This window comes from Pseudochaenichthys georgianus, chromosome 15 (genome assembly GCF_902827115.2).
Source record: "Pseudochaenichthys georgianus chromosome 15, fPseGeo1.2, whole genome shotgun sequence".
NCBI classification, from domain to species: Eukaryota; Metazoa; Chordata; class Actinopteri; order Perciformes; family Channichthyidae; genus Pseudochaenichthys; species Pseudochaenichthys georgianus.
Window position 1 is genome coordinate 5818117 of NC_047517.1, and position 14102 is coordinate 5832218.

Below are 14102 nucleotides of genomic sequence, written 5' to 3' on the forward strand. Positions count from 1 at the left end.
CTGCTGGGATGGAGGCATACCAGTACCGTCCTAAATCTGTAGAGGAATTATTGCCCAGGTGCGGAAGTGCACAAACCAGGGCCCTCAAGCATGAGTTGGAATATATTAAGCTGCTGCTGTCTTACCTAGATAACAGTGATGTTGATATGCGGCCGACCCGCCCCCTTACTGTCACAACAAAGAAAGTAGATGCTGGACGATTCTTGGACCCTGCTGGGATTGAGGCATCCCAATACCATGCTAACGGTATAGAAGAATCATTGCCCAGATATGGCACTGCTCAAACCAGGGCCATGAAGCAGGAAATGGAAGGCAACAAGCAGCTGCTATCCTACCAAGAGAACACTAAGGGTTATAAGCAGGCAACCTGTCTCCCACCCATTTCCACGAAGAAAACAACTGTGGGACAATGCTTGGGCCCTGGTGGGATTGAGGCGTCCCACGACCATGCTGAATGTGTGAAAGAATCATTGCCCAAACATAAAACTACTCAAACCAGGGCCATCAAGAAGAAATTGGAAGAGACCAGAAAGGTCAATCTGCTTCCGAAACATCTTCCTCCCCTTTCCAAAAAAGAAGCACCTGCAGGGCCACACTGTCCTCCTAGGGTTCCGGAGGGGCCTAATTACTTTTTTGAACAGACAGGTGAACAACTGCCCAGGTATGGCACAGCACAAACTAGGCGTATTAAACAACGTCAGGATCAAAACAAGCTGTTTCTCAAGTAGCCTTAAATGGCCTCACCCCACCCCACCCGGTTCCCTTTCCAATATCCTCTTTTGAACAAAAAAAGAAACTTTCATGTGTACAGTGTTACAAATGTATTGAACATGTACAAACTATTTACATAAAAAAAACATTTACAAACATCACTTGACAGGGATTAACTCTAATAAAAGATTTTCTTGAGGGGGTGCTGTGGGGTATCTTGACGTTTCAGAGGGTGCTCAAACATTTAGGGTTTCCCATTAATGTACCGGTCGCTTTAGTGGAATACGCACATACACAGTGTACCCGCGACTCTTCCAATGAAGGCTCGATCAGCTCACGGCATATAGGTGTTAGCAGGAGTCTCGCAGGAGAAATGGCACCCAAGAAAAGTGCAAACCTCCCTGACGAGGTGGAGGAGATTAAGAAAGCTCTCGACTTCTTGTCAGCTGAAATCAAAACAGTCGTGGCCCAACAAAATAAAATCATGGAGCTGATGGGAGAAATACAATCTCTGAAAATACAAAACATAGAAAAGGACAAAAAGATCACTTTTCTGGAGAATCGAGTGGCCGACCTCGAACAATGCACCAGGATGAACGATCTGATTATCAGCGGCCTAAAGACCAAACACCGGAGCTATGCCAGGGCGGCAGCGGCCTCAGAGGACACCGCTGCCGGGAGAGGGGGAGCCGACGCTCCGGAGGTGGACCGTGAGTCGCTGGAGCAACAGGTGCTTTGCTTTTTGGACAGCAAGGGCAAGCTCTGTGGCTTCAGGCTTGATCGCTGTTCAAATGACAGCGTTGGTTTCCCCAAAAGTGGGCGGGGCTGTAAAGTGATGTAGATTTTACTCTCATCTATTATTCAAAACCATTCTATTTATTCTAACGTAAATTACATGCCAGTGTTTTATGTTTTAAATCGTATAATGTCGGACTTTTTTTCCCGTCTGTGAGGAAAAGAAATGGGGCTTAGAGCCTCAAAATACTGAAATCTGTATTTTTGAAAATCTTTTTTTCCTTATTTACTCAACAATAACACACAATTATCCTTGTTTTTATTTATTCGTTTAATTCTATAATCTTGGGCTTTTTAGCCGTAAATAAAGTCACCGGAAACAGACGTAGGCCTATAAGGGACATTTTGAGGATACACACAAACCCACTGGACAGATTGCCCGAGATCCTCAGCTTGATGCTCGTTGATTGGATGCTTAGCCGCAATGCATGTTGGGATATGATGTTATGATATGATATATATGATATCCGAAAAAAATAAAAAAAATAATACTTTATTCCGAGTGTTCTTGCTTTTCTCTTTGGAAGTCATCACATAACGGCATTGTAATACACAGTTCGGCTGCATTAAATATTACACATCTGCTGTAGTTCTTTATTTATAGAGTCCTGATGAGAAGACTTCTGGACAAACAGGAGAACTGCCGCCAAAACCGAATATGTGACGTGGATCATAAATATATCAACAATTAAACAACACCTTGCATTTCTTTTCACAAAATACATCTCCTTGCAGTATCAACACTAATTCGGCTGTCTTTTATATTTGATCCAATTGGTAGATAGGTTACATTTACACTATAACGGTGCACAACTGATAGAAAAGGACTGATTTTCTTTGAATATAAGAATGTAAATACTGAGTTGAGAGAATAGTCGGGGAATTTCGGTGATGGGAGACACATCTATGGAATCACAATTTCAATAGCTTACCATTAAATGACGGATATGCCTTTCTGTCTGTGATGTTTTACAAATCAGATATTAATGTGTAGAAGTAAAGCATGATACATAGTATAGCAATATCCTGTAAAATTATGTAAAAACATGAATAAAACTACACATCTTCAGATGTTATACATGGATAAGTGTCTACACTAATAATACAAAGTTATCATTAGTATGCTGTGTGTACCTTGTGTGCACCGCCTAGTGGTTAAAGCATGTTATTGAATTATTTTTGTTGAATAATGTTATTTGATTAAAACAATATTAAGAGTACATACTTTCATAGGGGGAAAGTAGAAGGTCAATGATAGAAATATTATATAGAATATAAAAAGTCAAGAAGATACTAAGTGATCTCTACAATAAAACAGTTTAGTGCCGGATGTACACAGATATTAATATGAGGATGTGCAAAACAGAAAAACGAATTAACCTTTATTAACACATTAAAGAATACTTTAGGTTAAGGTCTTCTTTTAAACAAGAAAGAAGCTTTGGGGGTATCAACAGATACATATTAAGCATGACAAAGTACTTAATGTCTAAAATATTGCTTTCCTGCAATGTTAACTATGTTGAAGCACTTATTTTAACTGATATTATACACATTAATTATACTCTTATGTATGTAGTAGATAGTATAAGAAATGTGCAGAATATGACAGTTTAATGGTGGAAGTAGACACACATATTGATAGATGTCTTGTAATGCGCTGTTGAGGAACCTGCAACCCAAGTTGTGTATAAGATCAATACTAGGGCTGTCAGTCGATTAAAATATGTAATCGCGATTAATCGCATGATTGTCCATAGTTAATCGCGATTAATCGCAAATTAATCGCACATTTTTGATCTGTTCTAAATGAACCTTAGAGGAATATTTTTCAAGTTTTTAAATATTCGCCTCAATTCAACCTGGAACCTCTCTCATACAATACAAATGGTGTGTGTGTGTGTGTGTGTGTGTGTGTGTGTGTGTGTGTGTGTGTGTGTGTGTGTGTGTGTGTGTGTGTGTGATGGATCGTTGGAGCTATGTACAACTCAAGGCATATTATGCTCGAACGGGAGCTGCCTGGACGCTGCAATCATGTTGCACTATCCGAGCTGAGTGTGCGGACTTCTCCTACAATGTCCCACTGTCTGCTTCCTGCATAAAGTCAAGTGCTCGGCGCAGTTGTGGCGAAAAATGTCGCTCCTCTGTTTTCATTTAAACAGCTCCTTATATCCGTTAGCGCCGCTAGCTAGCACCAGATGCTAACAACAACAATGCACGTAAGGTCTCTCTTTCGCTCGCTCGAGCCACATATACACACACCCTCCCGGTCCTCCCGATGGCCAGTCGGTGCCTGCCGGTTGTTAGAGTTTATTGAAGGATAAATATGTTTTCATAATGTGTTCTCATAAATGTGTTTAAGAAGATTCTTAGTCAGGAAGGGAGGAACAGAGAACAGTCTGTTCAGGAGCACCAACCCAGTCTCACGGCATTTCGTGTTCATCAACACGATTTTTAATCTATTGATTCGTGTTCACCATCACGATTTGCCCCTTTTTTTCGTGTTGCACAGGACGATTTTAAAAGCAATGTATTTCTACTGGTAACGTGTTTCGTGCCTGCAGGCTGCAGCACATCTTTTTCTCCGGTCGGGTCGTGGAAGACCGGAAGCTGTGTGGTTCATAAAAACATGTTCTTACTCAATATCAAGCCACAGTTATTGCTTTTATTTTAAATCGTATAATTTCGGACTTTTGTTGTCGTCTGTGAGGAAAATAAATGGGGCTCAGAGCCTCAGGATACTGAAATCTGTATTTTTTAAATCTTTTTTTCCTTCTAATTTGTTGTTCTTTTCAAAATAACACACTGTTATTTACTCACCAATAACACTCAATTATCCTTGCTTTTATTTATTGGTTTAATTCCATAATCTCGGGCTTTTTTGGCGTCCGTCAGGAACTGAATTTCAAAATAAATATAACCGGAAACAGACGTAGGCATTTCGAGCGATTACCCAAGATCCTCAGCTATGGTTTTAAGCTCGTTGATTGGATGTGTTAGCCGCAATGCATGCTGGGATTTGGTGTTTATATTATATGAAATCCGTAAAACATTTTAAAAGTATAAAATAATACCTAATTCCGAGTGCTCTTGCTTTTCTCTTTGAAAGTCATCACATAACGGCATTGTAATACACGGTTCGGCTGCATTACATATTACAGATCTGCCGTAGAACTTTCTTTATTTATAGCGCCCTGATGAGAAGACCTTTGGAAAAACTGGAAGAAATGGCGCCGAAACTGAATACTTGACGTGGATCATAAATATATCAACAATTAAACAACATCTTCAATTTCTCTTCACACAATACGTCTCCTTGCAGTATCTACACTAATTCGGCTGACTTTTACATTTGATCTAATTCATAGATAGGTTATATTTACACCATAACGGTGCACAGCTGAGAGAAAAGGACTGTAGTTTTAAAAGATATTACTGATTTTCTTTGAATGTAAGAATGTAAATACTGAGTCTGAAATAGTATAGCAATATGCTGTAAAATGATGTGAAAGCATGCATAAAACTATACATCTTCAGATGTTGTACATACACACTAATAATACAAAGTTATTATGGCTGTGTGCACCTCGTGTGTACCTCCTAGTGGTTAAAGCACGTTATTGAATTATTGTTTTATGTGTTATATTTGATTAAAAAAATATTAAGAGTACATACTTTCATAGGGGGAAAGTATAAATATAGAAATATAGAATATAAAAAATCAAGAAGATACTACAAGTTATCTCTACAATAAAACAGTTTAGTGCAGGATGTACACAGATATTAATAGGAGGAGGTGTAAAACAGAAAAACGGATTAACCTTTATTTAAACATTACATATTAAATATTAAGCCTGACAAAGTAATTAACGTCTAATATATTGCTTTCCTGCAATGTTAACTATGTTGAAGCACTTATTTTAACTGATATTATACACATTAATTATACTCTTATGTATGTAGATAGAATAAGAAATGTGCAGAATATGACAGTTTAATGGTGGAGGTACACACATATTGATAGATGTCTTGTAATGCACTGTTGAGGAACCTGTGACCCAAGTTTTTCATTCATTGCATAACTACACCGTAGTTGTGTATGATATGTCAATAAACCTTTGAAAATCTTGAAAGGGATGTGCAAAATAGCCATAATATACAGTCTTTAATTAACTATTAGTAGAGAATAACGAGTAATGAATATACTTTATTACTTGTTTCCATTCATGTCAATTGCAGATACATGTTTAGTCTTCTCAAGCACCAACTATCAAATATCTCTCCTGATTGTTGGCACTTGACAATCACCTTACCTGAATTTTACTCAGGTGTAACTAAAGTCTGATTTAAGGGTTGTTTATATATTTCACATAATTAATCAGAATCTGCAAAGTAACTCAAATAAATGCAGTGGAGTAAACATACCAGGTTAACCTCTGAATTGTAGTGGAGTAGAATTACAAAGTAGCAATGAGCTGTCATGTGGGTATACGGCATTAATATAATGCTGCGCATTATGGACACAAGTGATTTTCACCCATTTATTAATTATATGTTTTACATTTGATAACACCAATGTGTTTAATAATGGCAACTTCTAATTGTGGGAAAAACGAAAACGTTCAGTAGAGACGTCCCATAGAACATTTTGCGAAACACAATAGCCAGCATGTGTAGTTCTGGGGGGGCGTTCGATTCCAGTTTTGGATAGACTGGCGTGGTTTCGTTCCATTTCACACAGCTGTTTGACGCTCTGCGTAACCTTACGGGAACTGTAGTCCTAAACGATAGCTGGGGATTATGGGTAGTGTAGTGTCTTTGGCCATCCTAAACTCAGAAATGTTGACAATCGCAATGATGCTCGAAATGTCCCTTACAGGTCTACGTCTGTTTCCGGTTATTTTTATTTTGAAATTCAGTTCCTGACGGACACCAAAAAAGCCCGAGATTATGGAATTAAACCAATAAATAAAAGCAAGGATAATTGTGTGTTATTGGTGAGTAAATAACAGTGTGTTATTTTGAAAAGAATAACAAATTAGAAGGAATTTTTTTTTTTTAAATACAGATTTCAGTATCCTGAGGCTCTGAGCCCCATTTATTTTCCTCACAGACGGCAACAAAAGTCCGAAATTATACGATTTAAAATAAAAGCAATAATTGTGGCTTGATATTGAGTAAGAATATGTTTTTATGAACCACACAGCTTCCGGTCTTCCACGACCCGACCGGAGAAAAAGACGTGCTGCAGCCTGCAGGCACGAAACACGTTACCAGTAGAAATACATTGCCTTTAAAATCGTGCTGTGCAACAGGAAAAAAAGGGGCAAATCGTGATGGTGAACACGAATCAATAGATTAAAAATCGTGTTGGTGAACACGAAATGCCGTGAGACTGGGTTGGAAGCACACATACACACACACAAATGCACACAAAGATACACACTAACATATATTGGTGTTGGTCATCACCACATGATTGTCATGTTACTGTATTGTTGAAAATAAAAGGGTTGCACTGAGAAGGCGAGCGGAATTGGTTGAGAGTGGACATTTGCAGGTCGCTCGCCGATTCTCCTTGCAGCAAGCTAAATTGAAAACTCGAGTACTGTTATCTCTGTTCACTGGATTTGGTATATTGAACCGAACTGGGGTTTTACTCTTACAAAGTAATATTAGATACCTCACACCGGTGAGCGTGGAAGTGTGGTCTGCCACAAGCGGGCGGCAGGAGCGGGGCTGTCAGCATCAGCGGGGCTGTCAGCATCAGCGGGGCTGTCAGCATCAGCTTGTAGATGGTATTTTAAACTCGATGCGCTCTGAAACTACGGGGAGGCCGAGGAAAAAAAATACACATGCGTTAATCGCGTTAAAATAATTAGTGGCGTTAATTATTTTTTGCGTTAACGCGTGTGGAAATTGATGTGAGATATTGTACCAAAGAACTGTGATACATGTAAAAGGGCAGAAAGTCTTGTTGCACTTTCCAGACATTAAAAGAGGTCTGTTGAGTTCCCTGGTAATTATCAAATAGTAGCAGTTAAGTGAATACTGTTCAAGCAATACCTGTGTTTGTGTTTTATAGTGATTTCTCTGTTTTGATCCTTTCATAAATGTGAGGACTAAAATGGCGAGAGACAAAGGGCTGTAAAAAATAAGTTTTATTGCAGTGGGGGAGGTCGAGGTATGCAGCACAGGGTGTGTGGGCCAGGGGAGAGGAAATTCTGTTTGAGATCTCTGGCAGGCCAGGTTTTAAGGAAATCTATGTATCTTGGATAAGTATATGTGTGAGTTTATACATTCCTGTGTGTTAATAGTTGAAGGAACAAAAGGTACATTTTTCCTCTCCAATATAGAGAGGTTTTTTATAGATTTCTGAAACAATGTTCCCTTTTTCTTAAAAATAGATGAGCACAATAGTTTTTTCTTTGACTGTTTACCTGTTTATCAGAAGAGTGTTTTAAGCTATTTGTGAAGAAGGAAGATGCAGAATTAAGGGTGATTTCTGTTTGGAGTGTAAAGATTATCCCTGATAATGTTTTCTGGGTTAAACCATCGATAAGTTTTACAAATGGGGAGGGGTATTTTCCTTGAGTTTTAATGGGGTGCCTTCCCAACACCTGTGGCTTTCAAAGCTGCCAGACGCTGATTGCCCTGTGAGATAGCGTTTTGGTATCTCCCCAATGAAACGCCACCCCTTCTTTTGTATTAGGGAAATGTTTTTCTGGTGGTTAGTCCTCTCTTCATGCGTTGACAAGACGAATAGGATGTCCGCAGTGCGTGAATAAGGGCGGGAGTACTCCACACATTGCTTATATGATTATTTGAATTGTATAAGTAATGTATTATATTATATCGTATTGCATTATACTACTTTGTTTAATTAAAACGGATTATTGTTTAACTGGTATCCTGGTGTCTTCTAATTCCTTCCCTGTTATGATTTCAAGCAGGACTCGTCAAAACAACACGCGGTGAGGAGTTGGGTTGTAAAAACCCCTACCTCGCAACACGCGTTATTAACGCGTTAACTTGACAGCCTTAATCAATACACCTTAAAAAATCTTGAAATCTTGAAAGGGATGTGCAAAATAGCCATTATACAGTTTTTAATTAACTATTAGTGGAGAATAACGAGTAATGAATATACTTTATAAAGATCTGCAGATACTGCAGATGTTTAGTCTTCTCAAGCACCAACTATCAAATATCTCTCCTGATTGTTGGCACTTGACAATCACCTTACCTGAATTTTACTCAGTTGTAACTAAAAGTCTGCTTTAAGGGTTGTTTATATTCCACATCATTAATCAGAATCTGCAAAGTAACTAAACTAAATGTAGCGGAGTAAAAATACCAGGTTAACCTCTGAATTGTAGTGGAGTAGAATATATATTAATGCTGCCCATTATGGATACAAGCGATTTTCACCCATTTAGTAATTACATGTTTTAAATGTGTACACACCAATGTGTTTCCTATCGCCTAAACCTCCAGGGCTGTACACAGTTTAATACTGTCAACTTCTAAATTTGGGAAAAACGTCTTTTAAAACTACAATTCCCAGTAGAGACGTGCCATAGAGAACATGTTGTCGAAACACAATAGCCAGCAGCATGTGTAGTTCTCGGGGGGCGTTCGGTCCATGGGACCCCGGAAGCGTAAAATTATACATTGAAGTCAATGGAGAGAGAAAGGTTATCTTTTGATCCCGTTTGAATTGTGCCACGAATGACACATATGATGTTTGTCAATTTAAAAGAATATTTTGCAAGTCAAAAAAATAAGAATGTGTCGTAAAACTGTGAAGTTACACATTTTTTTGTGTGAAACCGCTGAGTGAACTACAGGTCTCTGGTCTCGCACAATACGCGTCACCATCACAAAGACGGCCGTCACGTTAGCAAATTTCACCTGTTTCTTTCAGAATGAGAATAAAAGTATAAAACGAGGTGAACATCACTACAAGTCTGGACACGTTGAGAGCTGTACATACACGAAAGGGGAGTTAGTCGGTTCTGTAAGAGCAGCGGGACCGGCTTTACAAGGTTTCGGTGAGTAACATGAGTGCAATGTGTAACGTTAATGTCAGCTAGCTAACATTAGCTAACAAGGTACACTAACGTGTTTTGTTTCAGTAACTAGTTTTCTCCTTAAGAACTTCGTGGTCTCTGTGTATGCTGTGGATTACATTAGTGTTCACAAGAACAAGGTACACTCCCGTGTTTTGTTTTAGTTGCTCTTCAGATTGAAGCGGCCAGTTTTATATCGACTATACAGTATAGTCTATACTGTATGTGTGATCTCCTTTTACATCTCGTTGTGTCATTTGAGTTTATTTGCTGTGTGTAGATTCAAGGATTTTGGTGACATGAACATGACCATCGCGGAGGCAGTCCAGTTACCATCCTTCTGTCTCCGTGAGGAGGGTGGGTCATATATCACCCATACTGGCACCAGGTCCAAGGGCAGCTGCACATCACAGACCGGAGTCTCTGCTACTTTGTTGTGTGGACCACGAAGGAGGCGATCATCATCCCCATCCCCAAAGACCCTGCATGGCATGGAAATCTCCTCCTCCTCCTGGAACAATTCTACACCCAGCAGAACTGTGTTGGCCAGTAGAGAGGAGGACATTTAAATAAACATACTCTTAACACCCTCAGACTCTGCGTTGTGTTTCGTATGTGTGATGGGGTGTTATGCAGAGGGGAGGAAAACAGGACACAGCAGATTGGGATTGTGGTGGAGATGCTGAGCAGTTATTTAATTGTTGCATGTCATTATTATTATACTGCGGGCTTCTTAGTTATTCCATCTTTTGCTGTAACATGGATCTGTATGTAACTCTATATTCACTTGTTATCTACCACACTTCTACATCATACACCATCATTATACATGATGGTGGTATATAGGATATATATATATATATATATATATTTGTATACATATCTGTAAATTGTATAATTGTATTTAAACGTCTTTTTGATCTCTCAACAATAAAGTTGACTTTGAAAAATATATATATTCTTTATGAAAATAGTTGCCTGTTGGCGAAATGAATCCAAATTAAATGTTGGACTGAACTACAACTACGCCTTTAAATCTCTACGGACTGTTCTTCAGTGGGATGGCAAGTTCCTATCTTTAAACATTTATTAGTTTTTTCTTAACAGATTTGATTTTCTGAAGTTAATTTAACTTTGCCGACCATGTAAGGTCATTATTAAAAAGGTACAATCAATTTGTTTAGGGTTGAATAAAATAATGATAAACATTTCATTTGGATAATTTACTGACAGAATAAGAAACTCAATGATGCTCTACTCACCTGTTCCCTTTTTATAAAGTGAAACCGTTGAAACGATAGATTTTAGTAAACTTAAAAACAACCTTCTCCAAAAGCTATCAAGGAATATACCGAATACTTGTTTTAGAACTTTATTACATATTTTTATATAAATAGTTTGAATGATCCATAATTGACAGAAGCTTGTGTTTACACTGACCTGTTACTCATATATTAATGTCTTTGTAACTTCAGTAAACCACTACCTCACTAATTTCTTTCATTCATCACGGTTCAGTAAACTAAGTGATACATGAACCAGTTTAATAATTATAATAACGTAGGATTGCAACTCTTTGAAACTGTAGGTGGCTCTTAAAAGAGCCGTTGTGTTTGGGTGTGCTGGTCTCAGGTCAGTTTAAGCCCTCTCTCGCGGATGCAGCGGGCCAGCTGGATGTCCTTGGGCATGATGGTGACCCTCTTTGCTTGGTTCATCTTACTGGGGGGCAGTCCACAATCATTGTGCAGTTGAAGGCAGAATGAATTTATTATTGACTCCGAATGAAGCACAACTTCATGTCATACAATACATTGACTTTATTTGTAATTGTGTAAACAAATATGAGCATTGATTAGCAAGCAGGACCTGCAGGAACAGAGCATGGTGATGGATGGAGCTGGGAAGAGAGAAGAATAAAGAAAACAGATAAACTTTATTATCGGATATTAAAAATTCAATTTCAAAACAAGTTGCCACTCCTACAGTTTTCTAGTATGTAAAGATGATTTCACATGACCTATGCAAAATATCACACTCAATACATGTGTGTCTCTGGGGGGTGCATTGTGCCTTTGATGTATATAAATAATATACCATAACCAAATACTATTACGTACAGTGGAAATCAGGTTGCCAGAGCAGGTCAGTCCAGTGTGCATGTTCCTCAGGGTCTCAGCAGTTACAGGTGAGGGAAAGGAAATAAAAGAGAAAAAGGTCAGTAACAACACTTTAAAGTAACAACACTTTGAATAATTATCTCTTTTAATAATGTTCTATCAGTAATCACTCAACTACTGTCTTTCCAACAAACAGATTGACTCACTGTCATCACAATGAAACACGTCCAGAAGAATGGACCACAGATGGAAATGAGCTATTAGCTATAATCTGGCATATTGCATCTCTTCTCTTTGCTGAGATTAATGTTTTTGTATGCATGGTCCTTCTATAAATAAATAAATAAATGTCATGCAAAGCTGCCTGCCTGCCTGCCTTCGACTCTCCCTGAACTGCCTGATCTTTTAATGTTCAATGTTAACCATTTGAGCAGATAGCATTACGTAGAAAAGATCGCAGATGCTAATGTGCCGTTAGCCTACCTCCCGCCCCCTTAGCACCTGGTGGAGGGGGCGATAGGCTCCTCTTCAAATGTTTCACAAAATACTTACCATCATGACTACTCTTACTGTTTAACATTTGGGTTTATTTCATGTTAAGGCTAATACAAATGACAAGGCTAAGTAATGTGATGCTAACTAACGTGCTCGCTACTAGCTATGTAGCTAGCTTGACTGTGTTCCATGCACAACATGTGTATTACCTGATATGTCTGATCCAACGACTCCTGGTCCTTTCATCAGACAGGAAGCGATAGAACGAGCAAAGTGGTATGATCACTTATGTGATTACAACCTGGTACAAAGCACACAGGCATCTTGTAAAAGTGAATTTATTTTTAGCAATCTCTTATTTATTGGAGGGAATAAATCAGTTATGAGATCTTCTTCTTCTTCTTCTTCTTCTTCTTCTTCTTCTTCTTCTTCTTCTTCTTCTTCTTCTTCTTCTTCTTCTTCTTCTTCTTCTTCTTCTTCTTCTTCTTCTTCGCTTTAATTACGAGTCGCAACCACTTGGAGCATTATCGCCTGTGACATCACTTACGCGAGCCAGAATGGGATTTGGGATTTGTAGTCGCGTATTTTTCATAGTCTTATATTTCAACAGTTTTACGACAAAATGTGACTTTTTTGACATGGAACTTATTGTTTAAGATTCACAAACATCATATGTGTAGTTCGTGGCACAATTCAAACGGGATCAAAAGATACGTTTTCTCTCTCCATTGACTCTACATTAAAGTGTTATGAGTATAACGTCTGCAACTGCTCCATTCAAGTTTCAAGGCTTTTATTGTCATTTGCACATACTGTAGTTACAGTGTAGATATGTCAATGGAAATCTGAGGTCAGGCTCCTCCAACAGAGCACCACAATGAAACTGATACAATTGTTAAAATAGCAAGTAATACAAATAAAATAAAATAGAATAGTGCAAGGAGAGTACAAGTAATTGGAATATGATATATTAGATACATAATTTGTAAGTTGCAAACCGATGAATGTTGGATGTTCTTTCAAAAGTGAATTCACAATGAATTGAGAAAGATGTAATAGATTACATTTAGAGCACCTATAGAGACTTCTGAGTATGAGGATATTTTCTGTATTTTTTCAGTGGTGGTAGAAGTACGCAGACTCTTCACTTGAGTAAAAGTAGCAATAGATTGTAAAAATACTTTAATAAAAGTAAAACACCTGCATTCAAAGTTTTAATAAGGTAAAAGTACAAAAGTATTGGCTTCAAAATAAATATACTTAAAGTGCAAGTACATGTTAAACATAACGGTCCATTTCAGAATCATGTATTTAAATACTAGATTTTGATTATTGATGCCTTTATGTGTTCTTCACAGCTGGTCATTTTTGCTGCTGCTGTATTTTAACCTTTTCATTTATAACAGATCCCCACTGTCTGTTTGATGAAACTGATGAAACTATATTAGAGTAAAGCTTATGTGGGTCTCCCATTCATTCCTTATGAGCTGCTGCAGACTATACATGATCAAATAGCCAGTATTGCTTCTCTGGTGTTTCTCCAGCTTTGACAAAGAATGGCTGGCAGGTTGATTTAACCTTCCAAGATTGTTAAAACAACATTTTAGAATTCCTCATGTCTGTGGTTTTCCTCTTAAAACAAACGAAACATCAGTGGAGGAGAAAGCCAAGAACACGTCCTGAACTTTTAAGTATTCAATCTGTTCCCCTGACTTAAATGCAAACAATGTTCTCCAATTGTGTAAATGCATATACACTGTATCTGCCAAAATGATGTTTTTATCGTAAAAAAAGAGGGGGTAAAGGTGAAGCTTGTATGGATTATTAACTAACCCTTCGACAGCTTACTCTCTTCTTCAGTCCTCCCTGCTCATGTTTACAGTGCTTTTCAAAGAGCATGTGAGAATCCTCT